This window comes from Macaca thibetana, chromosome 12 (assembly GCF_024542745.1).
Source record: "Macaca thibetana thibetana isolate TM-01 chromosome 12, ASM2454274v1, whole genome shotgun sequence".
Classification (NCBI taxonomy): Eukaryota; Metazoa; Chordata; class Mammalia; order Primates; family Cercopithecidae; genus Macaca; species Macaca thibetana.
Window position 1 is genome coordinate 68,615,386 of NC_065589.1, and position 18,332 is coordinate 68,633,717.

The 18,332-nt window shown below is 41.8% G+C and overlaps 1 protein-coding gene and 2 pseudogenes across 2 annotated transcripts in view; 1 reads left to right on the forward strand and 2 right to left on the reverse strand.

The window, feature by feature from the left end:
- SP9 (Sp9 transcription factor) overlaps positions 1-18,332 on the reverse strand; it is a 921,284-nt gene that overhangs the window by 29,363 nt on the left and 873,589 nt on the right. The window lies entirely within an intron of this gene.
- Positions 2,621-3,580, reverse strand: LOC126932697 (40S ribosomal protein SA-like; annotated as a pseudogene). Its single transcript, XR_007718282.1, has one exon. The product of XR_007718282.1 is annotated as a 40S ribosomal protein SA-like (transcript).
- On the forward strand, positions 9,567-11,216 carry LOC126932690 (leucine-rich repeat-containing protein 2-like; annotated as a pseudogene).

Consider the following 18,332-nt stretch of genomic DNA (forward strand, 5'->3'; position numbering starts at 1 on the left):
TTCCATTCAAACTTTTCAATCCAGAGTGAGAGTAAAGCACAGTTATTCTCAGAAATTTAATAACTCAGAAGATTTAACACGCATATAAATTCCAGGTAAATTAAAAACTAAAGTGTGGTACAGATTTGTTTCCGGCCCAGATGGAGTCACAGAGACCAGATTTACTTTTCTGCCTGAAATCACTGAAAAAATAAGACAAAAATCTATGAAACAATGGTTTTTAAGGCACTGGACATGACACAGTGAAGAAGAGTGATCCCTGAGAGATGAGCAGCTAGTCAAGTGAGCCCAGTGATGGTCCAGGCTTAGTGCCTGAGGAGAGTTTCCAGGCTGCAGTGCACCGGGAGTTAAGGGGAACCCAGGCAAGATGCAGTGACCTCCCAGACTTAAGGAGAACTGAGAGTTGAAGAGATGAAGCTGGGGAAGACCAAAAAGACCAAAGCTGTTGGAGCTTGCAGAATAAAATACCGGAGAGGAGAAAGGGTCTCAGAGAAAGACAGAATCACCAAAATGTCCAGAGGTTCTCCCTCACATACTCAGCTGACTGCTTATAAGCACATGCACGGGAGAAAAAGACACATGGAAAGAATTACTCATAAGAAGCTCGTGTGGGGCCAGGAATAGTGCCAATTCCCCCAACCAGACTTGAAAACCTCGTAATTCATGAGGTATTAGGGTAGAGTACTCGGAAGGCTCTTGCCTCCATAGTGGGGGAAAGTTAGCCCTAGATTAAATGTTACTCTGATCTCACCTAATGAGGCTTAAAAGCAAGAACCGAAAGGATCAAACTTTTTCCAGGTTAACTTAGTTGCATCTCAGAACAAAGCTCAAGGATGTTTACAGGTATATAAAAATATCCATCACCCAACAAAGTAAAATTTATAATGTGTGACATTTAATTTAAGAAAAGACAACTCTAAGGCATGCAAAGAAGCAGGAAAATTGTAAGGAGAAAAAAATCAATCAATCAAAACTGCATAAAATAGACATAGATGATAGCATTAGTAGACAAGGGCCGGACGTGGTGGCTCACACCTGTAACTCTAGTACTTTGGGAGGATAATACGGGCAGATCCCTTGAGCCCAGGAGTTTGAGACCAGCCTGGGCAACACGGTGAAACCCCGTCTCTACAAAAAAATGCAAAAATTAGCCAAGTGTGATGGCACATGCCTGTAGTCCCTGAGGTGAGAGAATCACCTGAGCCTGAGGAGGTTGAGGCTGCAGTGAGCTAAGATCGCATTACTATACTCTATCACGGGTAAGACCCTGTGTCAAAAAAAAAAAAAAAAGTAGACAAGGACATTAAAACAGCAATTATAAATGTATTCCTTATATCTCAAAATCTAGAGTAATAGTTTTCAGTAGAAGTGTGATTCCCCATCCCTGGTGACATTTGGCAATGTCTGGAGACAGTTTGGTTGTCACAATTTGGGGGTAGTGGTGCCACTGGCATAATGTGGGTAGAATCCAGGGATGTTGCTAAACATTCTTCATGCACAGGAACAGCCCCCCACGACAAAAAATTATCTAGCCCAAATTGTCAGAAGTGCTGAGGTTGAGAAACTCTGATCTAGAGGAATGATTGGATATGTTAAGTAAAGACATAGGAAATATGAAAAAGATACAAATTGAACTTTTGCAGATAAAAATGACAATGACTGAGATTAAAAATACACTGGATAGGATCAATAACAGGTTAGACATTGCAGAAAAACATGAGTGAACTTTAAAACATGCAATATAAGCCATGCAAAATGAAACTCAAAATATAAGTCTGGGGTATAAGAAAAAAGAAACAGATCATCAGTAAACTGTGGGACAACGTCAAGTGGCCTAACATATATGTTGTTGGAGTCCTGAAGAAAAGGGGTGACGGAAAAAAAATCTCGAAGGAAATAAAAGTCATGACATTTACAAATTTGATAAAAGCTATAAACCAACAGATCCAAGAAGCTCAACAAACCACAAGCACAAGAAATGTGAAGAAAACTACACCAAGGCAAAATTATAATCAAGTCACTTAAAATAAATTATAAATAAAAAATATTAAAAGCAGCCAGAGGGCTGGGTGTGGTGGCTCACACCTGTAATCCCAGCACTTTGGGAGGCTGAGGTGGGCAGATGACCCGAGGTAAGGAGTTCAAGACCAACCTGACCAACAGGGTGAAATGCTGTCTTTACCAAAAATGCAAAAATTAGCTGGGTGTGATGGTGGGCGCCTGTAATCCCAGTTACTTGGGAGGCTGAGGAACAAGAATTGCTTGAACCCGGGAGGCGGAGGTTGCAGTGAGCCGAGATCACGCCACTGCACTCCAGCCTGGGAGTGAGACTCCATCTCAAAAAAAAAAAAAAAAAAAAAAAAAAAACAAAGAAAAAAAAAAAAAAAGGAAAAAGCAGCCAGAGGAGAAAGAAGATATGATGTGTACAGAAGAACGGAGATAATGATGACAGAACATTTCTGTCAGACAAGGCAAACAAAAGAAAATAGTGGAACAACATCTTTAAAGTACTTAAAAAGAAAAAGCTGTCCACCTAAATTTTTTTTTTTTTTTTAGAAACTGATGTTTATTTTCCATCAACCATTTTTCCATGTTACTTAAGAGCCCATGCAAGAACAGCTTAAGACCATTCAGTGGTTGCTCCTAGCCATTCAGTGGCCTGAGCAGTGGGAGGTGCTCACCAGTCTCCCGTGGCAGGCTGAGCACTCCAGGCTTCAGTAGGGAGCTGCTGAATAGGCACAGAGGTCACCTGCCACCTCAGACCAGTCTGCACCCTCAGGCTGAGTAGTGGAGAACTCAGGAGCTGGCACAGTCTGTTCACCCTGAAATTCCTCCTTGGTCACTGCCTTTTCAGCAGCAGCCTGCTTTTCTTTTTCAATCTCTTCAGCATCTCTGTGGAAGTAGAGCTCAGGCATGACCTCCCACGGGTGTTCACGGGAAATGGTGCCATGCATGTGCAGAATTTCCTGAGCCAGCATCCGCCACATCAAACCCACTGAGTGAGCTCCCTTGTTGTTGCGTGGAATGGCAATGTCCACATAGTGCAGAGGAGAATCTGTGTTACACAGAGCAACGGTAGGTAGGTTAACATAAGATGCCTCCATGAGAGGCTGGTGGTCAGCCCTGGGGTCAGTAATCACAAGAAGCCGTGGCTCCTGGAAGGCTGCCTGGATCTGGTTAGTGAAGGTTCCAGGAGTGAAGCGGCCAGCAACTGGAGTGGCTCCAGTGGCGGCAGCAAACTTCAGCACGGTCCTCTGGCCAGTATTCCTGGAAGATATAACACTGACATCAGCAGGGTTTTCAATGACAACAATGGCACGAGCTGCCAGCAGAAGCTTCTCCCAGGTCCTCTTCAGATTTATGATGTAGATGCCATCACTTTTCATTTTATAGATGTATTGTTCCATCTGGAAGTCAAGATTGGTGCCACCTAAGTGGGTTCCTGCTGCAAGGAACTTAAGGACATCCTCCTCCTTCATTTGCAGGACATCAAGGGCTCCGGACATTGTGGAAGTTTCACTTTAAGTTACGACGGGAATCCACAATAACGCCGTATGGACCCCTCTGTAGGTAGCACAGAAAAGCCTAAAATTGTGTATTAAGATATCTTTTAAGCCAGGCATGGTTGTGCATGCCTGTAGTCCCAGCTATCCAGGAGGCTGACGTAGGAGGATCACTTGAGCCCAGGAATTTGAGTTCAGCCTGGGCAACATAGTTAGACCCCATCTCTAAATAAATAAATATATCTTAAAAATGAAGCCAAAAGACTGGGTACGGTGGCTCAAGCCTGTAATCCCAACACTTTGGGAGGCCGAGACGGGCGGATCACGAGGTCAGGCAATCGAGACCATCCTGGCTAACACGGTGAAACTCCATCTCTACTAAAATATACAAAAAACTAGCCGGGCGAGGTAGCAGGTGCCTGTAGTCCCAGCTACTTGGGAGGCTGAGGCAGGAGAATGGCGTAAACCCGGGAGGCGGAGCTTACAGTGAGCTGAGATCCAGCCACTGCACTCCAGCTTGGGTGACAGAGTGAGACTCCGTCACAAAAAAAAAAAAAAAAAAGACAAAATAGAGACCTTTTTAGATATTAAAAAGCTGAAAGGACTCACCAGCATATCCACATTACAGAAAATACTAAAGGAAATCTTTTAGGCAGAAAGAACGTTGGAAATATAAATCTACCTAAAGGAACAAAGAGCATTGAAAATGGTAACTATGTAGGTAAATATATACAATTTTTATCTTATTATTTCAATATTTTGAAAAGATAAGCTGGGCACAGTGGCTCAGACCTGTAATCCCAGCACTTTGGGAGGCTGAGGCAGGTGGATCACGAGGTCAGGAGTTTGAGACCATCCTGGCTAACACGGTGAAACCACGTCTCTACTAAAAATACAAAAAATTAGCTGGGCTGGTGGCACTCACCTGTAGTCCCAGCTACTCAGGAGGCTGAGGCAGGAGAATCACTTGAACCCGGGAGGCGGAGCTTGCAGTGAGCCGAGATTGCGCCATTGCACTCCAGCTTGAGCAACAGAGTGAGACTCCATCTCAAAAAAAAAAAAAAAAAAAAAAAGAAGATAATTGCCTAGCCAGAGAAATCAGGCAAGAGAAAGAAATAAAGGGCATCCAAGTTGGGAGGGAGAATGTCAAAGTCAAATTGTCCCTGTTGCAAATGACATGGTCTTATATATAGAAAACCCTAAAAGTTCCACCAAAAACTCTTAGAATTGATTAAAAAAAAAATAGTAACGTTACAGGATACAAAATCAACATACAAAAATCAGTAGCACTTTTATACATCAACAGTGAGCAAGCAGAAGAAGGAATCAAGAAAGCAATCTAACTTATAATAGCTACCAAAAAAAATTCATAGGAATAAATTTAACAAAGAAGGTGAAAGCTAAAGACCTTTCTCTATAAACTACAGGAAAACTATAAAACACTGATGAAAGAAATTGAAAAGGACACACTCAAAAATGGAAAGATATCCCATATTCATGTTTCCAATATTCTTGGAAGAATATTGTGAAAATGACCATACTACTAAAAGTGATCTACAGATTTAATACCATCCCTATCAAAATATTAATGACACTATTCACAGAAATAGAAAAACAACAATCTTAAAATTTCTATGGAACCACAAAAAGCCCTGAATGGCCAAAGCAATCATGAGCAAAAAGAACAAAATTGGAGGCATCACACTACTGGACTTCAAACTATATTACAGAGCTATAGTAACAAAACAGCATGGCACTGGCACAAAAACAGGCACATAGATGAATGGGACAGAATAGAGAGCCCAAAAATAAATCCACATACTTGTAGTTAGCTTAGTTTCAACAAAGATGCCAAGAACATTTATTGGGGAAGGGGCAGTCTTTTCAATAAATGGTGCTGGAAAACTGAGTATTTGTATGTGAAAAAATAAAACTAGACCCCTGTCTCTCACCATATTAAAAAAAAAAAAAAAATGCCAGGCACGGTGGCTCACGCCTATAATCCCAGCACTTTGGGAGGCCGAGGTGGGTGGATCACCTGAAATCGGGAGTTCAAGACCAGCCTCACCAACATGGAGAAACCCCATCTCTACTAAAAATACAAAATCAGCCAGGCATGTGGCACCTGCCTGGAATCCCAGCTACTCAGGAGGCTGAGGCAGGAGAATCACTTGAGTCCGGGAGGCAGATGTTGCAGTGAGCCAAGACCATGCCATTGCACTCCAGCCTGGGCAAAAATAATGAAACTCTGTCTCAAAAAAACCCAAACAAACAAACCCCAAAATGGATTAAAGATTTAAATGTAGGCTGGGTGCAGTGGCTTATGCTTGTAATCCCAGAACTTTGGGAGGCCGAGGCAGGTGGATCACTTGAGGACAGGAGTTCAAGACCAGCCTGATCAACATGGTGAAACCCTGTCTGTACTAAAAATACAAAAAAAATTAGCCGGGCATGATGGTGGGCACCTGTAATGCCAGCTACTCAGGAGGCTGAGTCAGGAGAATTGCTCAAACTCAGGAGGCAGAGGTTGCAGCAAGCTGAGATCATGCCATTGCAACTGCAATCCAGCCTGGGCAACAAGAGTGAAACTCCGTTTCAAAAAAAAAAAAAAAAAAAAAAAAAAAAAAGATTTAAATGTAAGACCAAAAACTATAAAGATAGGAGAAATGTTTCAGGATATTGGCCTGCTCAAAGATTTTTATGGAAAAATCCTCATAAGTATAGGCAATAAAGGCCAAAACAGACAAATGGAATTCTGTCAAATGAAAAAGCTTCTGCACAGCAAAGAAAACAATGAACAGAGTGAAGAGACAACTTACAGAATGGCAGAAAATATTTGCAAGCTATTTATCCAACCAGGGATTAATAGCCAGAATATAAAAAGAACTCAAACAACTTAACAGCAACAACAACAACAACAAAAATTTAAAAATAGGCAAATGAGCTGAATTGATAGATCTCATACAAGAAGATATACAAATGGCCCACAGGTATATGAAAAAATGTTCAACATTACTAATCATCAGAGAAATGCAAATCAAAACCAAAGTAAGTTCTCTCACCCCAGTTGGAAAGGCTATTATTAAAAACAAAAAAACAAAAACAAAAAAATACCCGACAAATGCTTGTAAGGAGGTGGAGAAAGGACACCTCACCTTTTTTTTTTTTTTTTTGAGATGGAGTCTCGCTCTGTCGCCCAGGCTGCAGTGCAGTGGCATGCTCTCAGCTCACTGCAAGCTCCGCTTCCTGGGTTCACGCCATTCTCCTGCCTCAGCCTCCCAAGTAGTTGGGACTACAGGCGCCCACCACAACGCCCGGCTAACTTTTTTTGTATTTTTAGTAGAGACGGGGTTTCACCGTGTTAGCCAGGATGATCTCGATCTCCTGACCTCGTGATCCACCTGCCTTGGCCTCCCAAAGTTCTGGGATTACAGGCGTGAGCCACCGCGCCCGGCGAGAAAGGAGAACTCTTATGCCCTGTTGGTAGTCATATAAATTAGCAGTCATTATGGAAAACATTATGGAGGTTCCTTAAAAAACTAACAATAGGCCAGGCACAGTGGTTCATGCCTGTAATCCCAGAAGTTTGAGAGGCCGAGGCAGGTGGATCACTTAAGGTCAGGAGTTCAAGACCAGCCTGGTCAAAATGGTGAAACCCCATCTCTAGTAAAAATACAAAAAATTAGCCAGGCGTGGTGGCGGATGCCTGTGATTCCAGCTACCCAAGAGGCTGAGGCAGGAGAATCGCTTGAACCCAGGAGGCAGAGGTTGCAGTGCGCCAAGATGGCGCCACTGCACTGGGCAACAGAGCGAGATGCCGTCTCAAAAACAAAAACAAAAACAAAACAAAACCCCCTAAAAATAGAACTACCATATATGATCCATATGATCCAGCAATCCCACATCTAGGTATATATCCAAAGGAAAGGACATTGATATGTCAGAGAGATATCTGCACTCCCATGTTTTACTGCAACAGTACTCACAATAGTTAAGACATGGAATCCACCTAGATACCCATCAACAGATGAATGGATAAAGAAAGCATGGTACAGGCGGGGCGCAGTGGCTCACGCCTGTAATCCCAGCACTTTGGGAGGCTGAGGCGGGCAGATCACCTGAGGTCAGGAGTTCGAGACCAGCCTGACCAACATGGAGAAACCCCATCTCTACTAAAAATGCAAAATTAGCCAGCCATGGTGGCAGGCGCCTGTAATTCCAGCTACTCAGGAGGCTGAAGCAGGAGAATCGCTTGAACCTGGGAGGTGGAGGTTGCAGTGGGCTGAGATTGGGCCACGGCACTCCAGCCTGGTGACAGGATGAGACTCTATCTCATATAAAAATAAAAATAAATAAAGCATGGTATAGGCCCAGGGGCGGTGGCTCATGCCTGTAATTCTAGCACTTTGGGAGGCTGAGGCAGGTGGATCATCTGAGGTCAGGAGTTCGAGAGCAGCCTGGCCAACATGGTGAAACCCCATCTCTACTAAAAATACAAAAAATTAGCCGCATGTGGTGGTGGATGCCTGTAATCCCAGCTGCTCGGAGCCTGAGGCAGGAGAATCACTTGAATCTGGGAGGCGAAGGCTTCAGTGAGCCAAGATCGGACCACTGCACTCCAGCCTGGGCAACAACAGCAAAACTCTGTCTCAAAAAAAAAAAAAAAAAAAAAAAAGAAGAAGAAGAAAGCAAGCATGGTATATATGCACAATGGAATACTGCCATAACAAGTTAAAGAATTCTGTCATTCACAGCAACCTGAATGAACTTGGAGGACAATAGGTTAAGTGAAATAATCCAGACACAGAAAGATAAATACTGTATGTTCTTCCTCATATGTGGAAGCTACAAAGTTGATCTCTTAGAGGTAGAAAGTAGAATAGTGGTTACTAGAGGCAGAGATGGGTAGGTGGGGAGGGGAAGATAAGCAAAAGTTGGTTAACAGAAGTAAAATTACAACTAGGTAGGAGGAATAATTCCTGGTGTTCTGTAACACTACAGGGAGACTGTAATTAACAATGATTTATTGTATATTTTCAAATAGTTCCAAGAGCAGATTTTGAATGTTCCCAAAACAAAGAAATGATAGATATTTGAAGTGATGGATATGCTAATTACCTGGTAATTATACATTGTATACATGTATCTAAATATCACACTGAACCTCATAAATATGTACAATTACTATGTGTCCATTTAAAATAATAATAAAAGCAAAGAAAACCCAAAATAAAAAAGATGATTGTTTAAACAAAAGTAATAATGGAGTATGAGGTTTACAGCATATATGGAAGTAAAATGTGAGACACCAATAGGACAAAGCATTGGTTTGTTTGGAGGGGAGGCTAAGGGGGTTCAGCATTCCCCAGGATCTCTACCTGTGACTGAATAGTACACTAAACTCAGTAGGAGTGTTATAACACCTGTCTGGCCTAGAGGCCAAGCCAATTTTCCAATTTGGTAGTTATAAAACCAAGCCATTTTTGTTTGTTTGTTTGTTTTGTTTGTTTTTTCCTAAAGAAAACAAAAAGAGCTAGGAACAGTGGTTCACACCTATAATCGCAGTGCTTTGGGGGGCCAAGGTGGGAGGATTGCTTGAAGGCAGGAGTTGAAGACAGGTGCCAGTTGCATCGAACAACTGAATTGCCTAACATTTTCATTGATTTGATGAATTGTTTGGATATTGCATAGATACAGGATTTAAAATAAATTCTTTCCTTAAAAATTGAGTGGCCAGGTGCAGCGGCTCACACCCGTAATCCCAGTGTTTTGCGAGGCCAAGGCAGGAGGATCACTTGAGGCCAGGAGTTTGAGACTACAGTGAGCTATGATCGCACCACTGTACTCCAGCCTAGGTGACAGAGCAAGATCGTGTCTCTAAAAAAGAAAGAAGACAGAAGGGAACCGAGCCCTCAGTCTGGTGGTGTTGGTATTGGCTGGGCCGAGGACAGCCCAGAACTCCAGGGTGCTAGCCTTTCAGCCACAAAAAAATCCCATTTCACCCAAGGACCAGAACCCACCGAAAAGATCCGCATTCCCCACAGGTAATTTCATGCTCCCAAAATGGGACATAACATGGTCGTATTTGACATTCTGTTGTCAGAGCCTTGTGGGAAAATTGTGTCAAGAAGCACAAGTTTGGCAGAAGAAGGAAGCAGAAAGTCTTGAGAAGAATGCATCGGAAAAGACAAATGAGGGGTGAACCCTCGAGGCCAAGTGCAGGAGGAAAGGCATCTCCCAGGCTGAGTACTGGCTGGGAGAATGGCTTCATAGACATTCACAGCATGCGGCTTCTGGAAAAGATAGAAAGGAAGGCTCTCACAAGGCAGAGTTCACTTCCCAAGGACAGAGGCAAATGGAGCAGTGCATTTGTGTTTGGACTTTCTGGGGAGCACTGGATGGAGCTGCCAGATTTGTTGAAGGAGCAGACGCACCTGAGAGAATGGCAGGTATGCGACACCCCAATTCAAATCACTCCTACATATATCGAGCTGTTTCAAGTGATGAGAATTCAAGATCTGCCAAGAAACAAATCTCACATTTTCCAGCTAAAATCAGTTGTTTGAAGAACTTGAAATAACTCAATGTGAGTTTCGACTATCTGAAGAGCATTTCTCCAGAGCTGGGAGACTGAAATCCAGAGGGACTGGATTGTTCTGGAAATCTAGAATTCACAGAGCTGCCTTTTGAATTAAGTAATTGGAAGCTAGTTGCATTTGTAGGTATCTCAGCAAACAAGTTTTCCAGTGTCCCAATCTGTGTCCTGAGGATGTCTATTTGCAGTGGTTGGATATCAGCAACAATAACCTGACTGACCTGCCACAAGATAGAGACAGGCTGGGAGAGCTGCAGGGCTTTCTCTTGTATAAAAGCAAGTTGACCTACCTTCCTTACCCCTTGCTTAACCTGAAGAAGTGCACTTTGTTAGTCATCAATGGGGACCACTTAGTGGAGCTTTCAACTGCCCTTTGTGACTCCTCCACACCTTTAAAATTTGTGAGCATTACAAACAATCCCCTCCACCTTTTTTTTTTTTTTTTTTTTTGACAGAGTCTTTCTCTGTCACCAAGGCTTGAGTGCAGTGGCACGATCTCAGCTCACTGCAACCTCCACCTCCTGAGTTCAAGTGATTCTTCCACCTCAGCCTCCTGAGTAGTTGGGACCAGAGGTGTGCACCACCACACCCAGCTAATTTTTGTATTTTTAGTAGAGACAGGGTTTTGCCATGTTGGCCAGGCCAGTCTCGAACTCCTGGGCTCAAGGGATCCGTCCACCTCGGCCTCTCAAAGTGTTAGAAATACAAGCGTGAGCCTTAATAAAGAATTTATGAGGCTGGGTGCGGTGGTTAATGCCTGTAATCCCAGTACTTTGGGAAGCCAAGGTGGGTGGATCGTGTGAGGTCAGGAGTTTGAGACCAGCTTGGCCAACATAGTGAGACCCTCATCTCTACTAAAAATACAAAAATTAGTGGGGCGTGATGGCACGCGCCTGTAATCCCAGCTACTCCGGAGGCTGAGGCAGGACAATCACTTGAACCGAGAAGGCAAAGGTTGTAGGGAGCCGAGATTGTGCCTCCACACTCCAGTCCAGGTGACAGAGTGAGGCTCCGTCTCAAAAGAAACAAGAATGTATGAAAGCCTATACTGAAGATCTTAAGGAAAGAGAATCTTCCCAAGCTGTACCACCAAAGGGTCTTTTAGCCTTCAACTTTGATATTATCCATCAGAAGACAGCAAAGTCTCACTATTCTGTGGAGCTTTCAGTTTTTGTGTTATGGGTCATGTCATGTAGGAAGAATGGCTTGTGCTTAAGGACAAAGTCTAGAAACTATCATAGTGGTTAAGACAAGTGATTTTCAAATGTCAAATATATGAATACCTCCCTCCAAAAAAAATTTTTTTTAAAGTAAAAATAAATGAGGCTACATTATTTGGCCTTAAAAGATGTCAGGCCTAGAAATTGTAAAAATTTCTTAGGCCCTTAGGATAAAATACTGAGAGAGGAACTAATTATGGTCTGGAGTTTCATTGGCTGTTAAAACCTATGGAATGGGCCGGGCGCGGTGGCTCAAGCCTGTAATCCCAGCACTTTGGGAGGCCGAGACGGGCGGATCACAAGGTCAGGAGATCGAGACCATCCTGGCTAACATGGTGAAACCCCGTCTCTACTAAAAATACAAAAAAAACTAGCCGGGCGAGGTGGCGGGCGCCTGTAGTCCCAGCTACTCGGGAGGCTGAGGCAGGAGAATGGCGTAAACCCGGGAGGTGGAGCTTGCAGTGAGCTGAGATCCGGCCACTGCACTCCAGCCTGGGTGACAGAGCGAGACTCTGTCTCAAAATAAATAAATAAATAAATAAATAAAATAAAACCTATGGAATGTTGTCTGGCTCCTAGTGCTTTTGTGTGGTATTCTAATGTATGATTTTGCTTTTGAAACTGTTGGGAAGGTTGGAGGTCAACTGAATTGTTTATTCAAAGTCATAAATGCAAATTGTTTTCTCATCTCTGGAATTAGGAGTCTTTGAATGTAAGTGAGAATTTCCTTAAAAGTTAGCAGAAAAAGTTGGTTTTTATTTGGAGACGTGCTAGGTTAATTACAGTCTTAATTTGGTGGAGTACAATGGAGATCTTTTTTAATGAATATGGAGAAGCTGGAAATATTATACTCTACAACCTGTTATCAACCTACCAAATAGGTGAAAAAAAGTCCTAGGTGGAAAATTAAGATTAATATCAATTACATTTCTTTGTGAGGCATGTTTTTATCTTAGCAATTTGGACTCTGGCACTTCATCTGGAATATGTATATTGTATACTTGATAACTACTGTGAGTGGATGGCTCCTGTGCTAATTTGTAAGATTATTGTATTAATGAGCTCTTGCTAGTTTATGTGGCAATAAGAAACACCCCCAAATCTCAGTGGTTTATGACAACAAAGGTTTATTTCTCCCTCTTGGTGCATGTCAGCTGCAGCTTGGCTCAATGGGTATTCATTTCAGAATCTAGGTTGACAGAGCAACACCGATTAAAGACATTTGTCACCGTGACAGAGGAAAAAGAGTATAATGGCTAAGCCACGCAATGTCTCTTTAACTCCTGTTTCGATGGTACACATGGCTTATGCTTCACATTTCATTGGCTGAAGGAAATCGCATGGGTAAACCTAACGTTAAGAGAGTGGGGAAGTCTGCACCTGTAGGAAGGTACTGCAAGTCACATGGAAATATGTAGGATATAAAATTCTCTTACGGCAAGTGTGGGGAATAATCGAGAACAAAAAATGCAATCTTCCACAGTTATTAAAAGAGATACCTTGAATGAAGAAATAATTCAATAGACTGTTCTGATCCCAGCATTCAAATAAGACCAACCTGGTGGTCTATGTAATATCCTTTCAGGTTTTATCACCGCGCTTTCAATTTCAGAATCATGCATCTTATAGTGAAATACAAATCCTTGCTACTCAAGGTTTTTTAGGTGGAAAGATAGGGGAGAAAAGCCTCCTTAACAGGACCAATCACTAGTTCTGCCAAAGAAATGACCATTCTCTATAACAGCAAAGCTCAAAGCATTTCTTCCCACATATGGCTCACATGTTCTTTTTAAAATGTATAGCAGCCACCACCCTTCACAGTCCTTGTTACTATTTGTAACTTTGTCCCTTAATATTTATCCTCCACTCAAAATCTTTTCTCAGAAAGCAGTGCCACTGATGTTTTTCCAGTGTTCTACTGAGATGCCACCTTGAAGCAGAATGCCAGTGTATATCCTTATAGCAATTCTTCTGGGTGTAATCATCCTGCGCCACCACTTTAGCTTATCAGACAGGAGCTAGCTGTTACCCTGATGCCACACACATCTCATGTCTTGGGCAGAGAACTGTTTTTTGTTTGGTTGGTTGTCTTTTTTTTTTTTTTTTTTTTTGAGACAGAGTTTTGCTCTCTTGCCCACGTTGCAGAGTTGTGGTGTGTTCTCAACTCACTGCAGCCTCTGTATCCCAGGTTTGAGTGCTTCTCTTGCCTCACCCTCCCCAGTAGCTGTGACTACAGGTGTGCACCCCCACACCTGGGTAATTTTTTTTTTTTTTTATTTTTAGTGGAAACGGGGTTTCACCATGTTAGGCCAAGCTGGTCTTGAACTCCTGACCTCAAGTGGTCCACCCACCTTGGCCTCCCAAAGTGCTGGGATTACAGGCTTGAGCCACTGTGGCCAGCTGTTTGGTTGTCTTTTTTTTTTTTTTCAGATAGAGTCTTGCTCTGTTGCCCAGGCTGGAGTGCAATGGTGCAATCTCAGCTCACTGCAACCTCTGTCTTCCATGTTCAAGTGATTCTCCTGCCTCACCCTCCTGAGGAGCTGGGATTACAGGTGCACACCATGACGCCCAGCTAATTTTTGTGTTTTTAGTTAGAGATGGGGTTTCACCATGTTGGCCAGGCTGGTCTCGAACTCCTGACCTCAAGTGATCTACCTGCCTTGGCCTCCCAAACTGCTGGGATTACAGGCATGAGCCACCACACTCGGCCTGTTTGGTTTTCTTTTGAGACAGGGTCTTGCTCTGTTGCTCAGGCTGGAGGGCAGTGGAGCCATCATGGCTTACTACAGCTGTAACCTCCCAGGCTCAGGCAATCCTCCCACCTCAACCTCCTGAGTGGCTGGGACTACAGGTGCACACCACCACACCTGGCTAATTTTCAAATTTTTTGGAGAGACGGAGTCTTCCTGTGTTTCCCAGGCTCTTCCCAAACTCCTAGGCCCAAGCAATCCTCCCACCACAGCCTCCCAAAGATTACAGGTATGAGCCACTGTGCCCAGCTGGAACTGTTTTTGATGAGCTCAGCTACCACACAGATTTTTTGTTTGTTTGTTTTTTGAGACCGAGTCTCACTCTGTTGCCCAGGCTGGTGTGCAGTGGCACTACCTTGGCTCACTGCAACCTCTGCCTCCCAGGTTCAAGCGATTCTCCCGCCTGAGCCTCCCAAGTAACTGGGATTGCAGGCGGCCACCACCACTCCTGGCTAATTTTTGTATTTTTAGTAGAAACGGAGTTTCACCATGTTAGCCAGGCTGGTCTCGAACTCCTGACCTCAAGTGATCCGCCCACCTCAGCCTCCCAAAGTGCTGGCATTACAGGCGTGAGCCATTGCACCTGGCCACCACACAGATTGTTTAAGTTTTCATTTGTGCTTCAAGAATTTTGGTATGATATCAGATTTTATATGTTTTTGAAAGAGATTGAGCCCCACCATAGTTTTAAATACCTTAATTTTCATCTGTTGCTTGATGGCACCCTGTTTTTCAGTTTCCATTATGATATGATGAACTTTCTGATACTGTTGCTTAATTTTGTTTTTTAGTGCATATGGGGAATCACTTCCCAAACTCTCATGTTATCTTTAGAGAGAAAAGTGTCAATCATTATTATTGGGTGAGATGAGTCATCAAAGAGATTCTGGGTAATAGGTAGACCTGATACAGTAGGTAAAAGTGAGATTGTTCTTTGAGCTTAAGAACTTGCCTCTGATCTCTCCCAGGCACATGAGTGAAGAGTTTGAGGTTTCCGAGAGATAAAAATGAGGAACTGAGTGGATGAACCAACAGAGAGGCATAAACTTTGAACTTGAAGGGTCATAAATTCTTCTGCTTGCCCTGGTGGGATGCTGACATAAGATGGAACACTCACTATGGAAACTTGGATGAATGACATTGCTGAGGAAGCAAATGTTCCTTAAAAGACTTCACAATACACCAGCAAAGGGCTTCAGAAACCCCAAAAGGGAAGGAGAAAGAGGGTCAAATGACAAAGGTACAGCTCATCTTCATCAGCGTGAAAGGACTGACTAGCCAGTCAATACAGGATTCCTCTAAGGAATTTTTAAAAATCACTTTATGGAGGTATGATTGAGACACAAAAACTGTACATACTAAATGTATATAATAATTAATTTGGAAATATGTATACGCTCATGAAACCATCATCACAATCCAGGCCATAAACATATCTATCACCTCCAAAAGTTTTCTTCCTCTCCCTTTATTTATTTATTATTATTTTTTGTGCTAAGAACAGTTAACATAAGACCTACCCTCCTAGCAAATATCTAAGTATATATTACAGTACTGTTAACTATAGGCGCTGTGCTGTATAGTAGATCTCCAGAATTTATTCATGTTGTGTAACTGAAAATTTGTACCCTTTGACCAACAACTTCACATTTCCCCTTCTACCAGTTTCTGTGAACCACCATGCTGCTCTCTGCTCCGATGAGTGTTCCTATCCAAGATTCCTCATATAAGTGGGATCAGGCAGTTATTTGTTTTTCTATGTCTGGCTTATTCACTTAGCATAATATGCGCCAGGTTCATCCATATTATTGCGAATGGCAGGGTTTCTTTATTTTTTAAGGCTGAATAATGTCCTATTTTATGCGTATACCATCCTTTCTTTATCCATTTATCCACTGATGGATATTTAGGTTACTTCCATATATATTTTTTGGATATATGGCAATATGTACATATTTACAGACTTTTTTGACATACTGATTTCAGTTCCTTTAGAAATATATACTCAGAAGTGGGATTGTTGGATCATATGGTAGTTCTCTTTTTAATTTTTTTAGGAATTTCCATACTGTCTTCCATAGTGGTTATACCAATTTACATTCCCACTAACAATGTATGGGGGTCTTCTTTTCTCTCTATTTCACCAACACTTTTGTTTTTTTGTTTTGTTTTGTTTTATAATGATCATTCTAATGTGTGTGAGTAATATCTTATTGTGGTTTTGATTTGCATTTCCCTGATGGTTAGTTAAGTTAAGCACCTTTTCATGTACCTGTTGGCCATTTGTATGTCTTCTTTGGAGAAATAGCTATTCAGATCTTTTGCCCATTTTAAAGATGAATTGTTTTTAGTTTTTATTTTTGCTGTTAAGTTGTAGGTGTTCCTTATATATTTTAAATATTAACCCCTTATCAGATATATGGTTTGCAAACACTTTTTTTCTTTCTGTAGGTTGCCTTGTCATTTTGTTGATTGTTTCCTTTGTTGTGAAAAAGCTTTTTAGTTTGATGTAATTCCACTTGTATGTTTTGGCTTTTATTGCCTGTGCTTTCGGTGTCATATCCAAGAAAACATTGCCAAGAACAATGTCCAAAACTTTTCCCCTATGCTTTCTTCTAGAAGTGTTATTGTTTCAGATGCCCACTCTCACCATAGTGGGAGAGTACTGGAATAGTACTATTAATAGAAGAGTTACAGTTAAGGTTACCAGTACTAGAAGTCCTAGTCACAGCAATTATGCAAGAAAAAGAAAAAGAAATAAAAGGCATCCAAATTGGAAATGAAGAAGTAAAACAATTTCTGTTTGCAGATGACATGATCTTATATATAGTAGGCACTAAAGACCTAAAGACAACAAAAAATCTGTTAAAACTAATAAATGAATTTGGGAAATTTACAAGATGCAAAATCAACATGCAAAAATCAGTTGCATTTCTATACACTAACAATGAACTATTCACAAAGGAAATTAAGAGAACAATTCCATTTACAATAGCATCAAAAGAATAAAATACTTGGAAATAAACTTAGCTAAGAAGATGAAAACTTTGTACACCAAAAACTATAAAACATTGATGAAAGAAATTAAAGAAGACACAAATAAATGAAAAGATATCTTGTGTTTAGAGACTGGAAGAATTAATGTTATTAAAATGTCAATGCTAGTCAAAAGAATCTATAAATTAATTGAAATCCCTGTCAAAATCCCAATGGCAGCCAGGCATGGTGGCTCACGACTGTAATCCCAGCACTTTGGCAGGCCAAGGCAGGTGGATCACCTGAGGTCAGGAGTTTGAGACCAGCCTGGCCAACAGGGTGAAACCCCATCTCTACTAAAAATACAAAAATTAGCCAGGCGTGCTGGCACATGCCTGTAATCCCAGCTACTCCGGAAGCTGAGGCATGAGAATCACTTGAACCTGGGAGGTGAAGGTTGCAGTGAGTCAAGATCATCCCACTTCACCCCAACTGGGCAATAGAGTGAAACTCCATCTCAGAAGAAAAAAAAAAAAAATTCCAGTGGCTTTTATTTTTACAGAAATAGGAAAAAAAAATCCTAAAATTCATATGGAACCACAAAAGATTCTGAATAACCAAGCAATCTTGGTTGGTTATTCCTCACCAGAGGAAAGCCAGAGGCCTCACATTTTCTGATTTCAAGATATATTACAAAGCTACAGTAATCAAAACAGTATGGTACTGGCCTAAAGCCAGACATAGACTAATGGAAAGAATAGAGTCAAGAGGCCAGGCGTGGTGGCTCAAGCCTGTAATCCCAGCACTTTGGGAGGCTGAGGTGGGTGGATCACAAGGTCAGGAGATTGAGACCATCCTGGCTAACACAGTGAAACCCCATCTCCACTAAAAATACAAAAAAATTAGCTGAACGTGGTGGTGGGCATTTGTTTTCCCAGCTACTCAGGAGGCTGAAGCAGGAGAATGGCATGAACCCAGGAGGCAGAGCTTGCAGTGAGCCTAGATCACACCACTGCACTCCAGCCTGGGTGACAAAGAGAGACTCCATCTCAAAAAAAGTCAAGAAATAAAATTCATACATATAAAATCACATATAAAATCAACTTTATATGTATGAACTTATTTCATACATATAAACTATGTAAATTTACATGTATTACACACATGTAAATTTTTTCTGTTCAACTTTATATGTACAATTTTTGACAACAGTGCCAAGGATACATGATGAGGAAAGGATAGTCTCTTCAATACATGGTATTGAGAAAACTGGATGTCCATGTGCAAA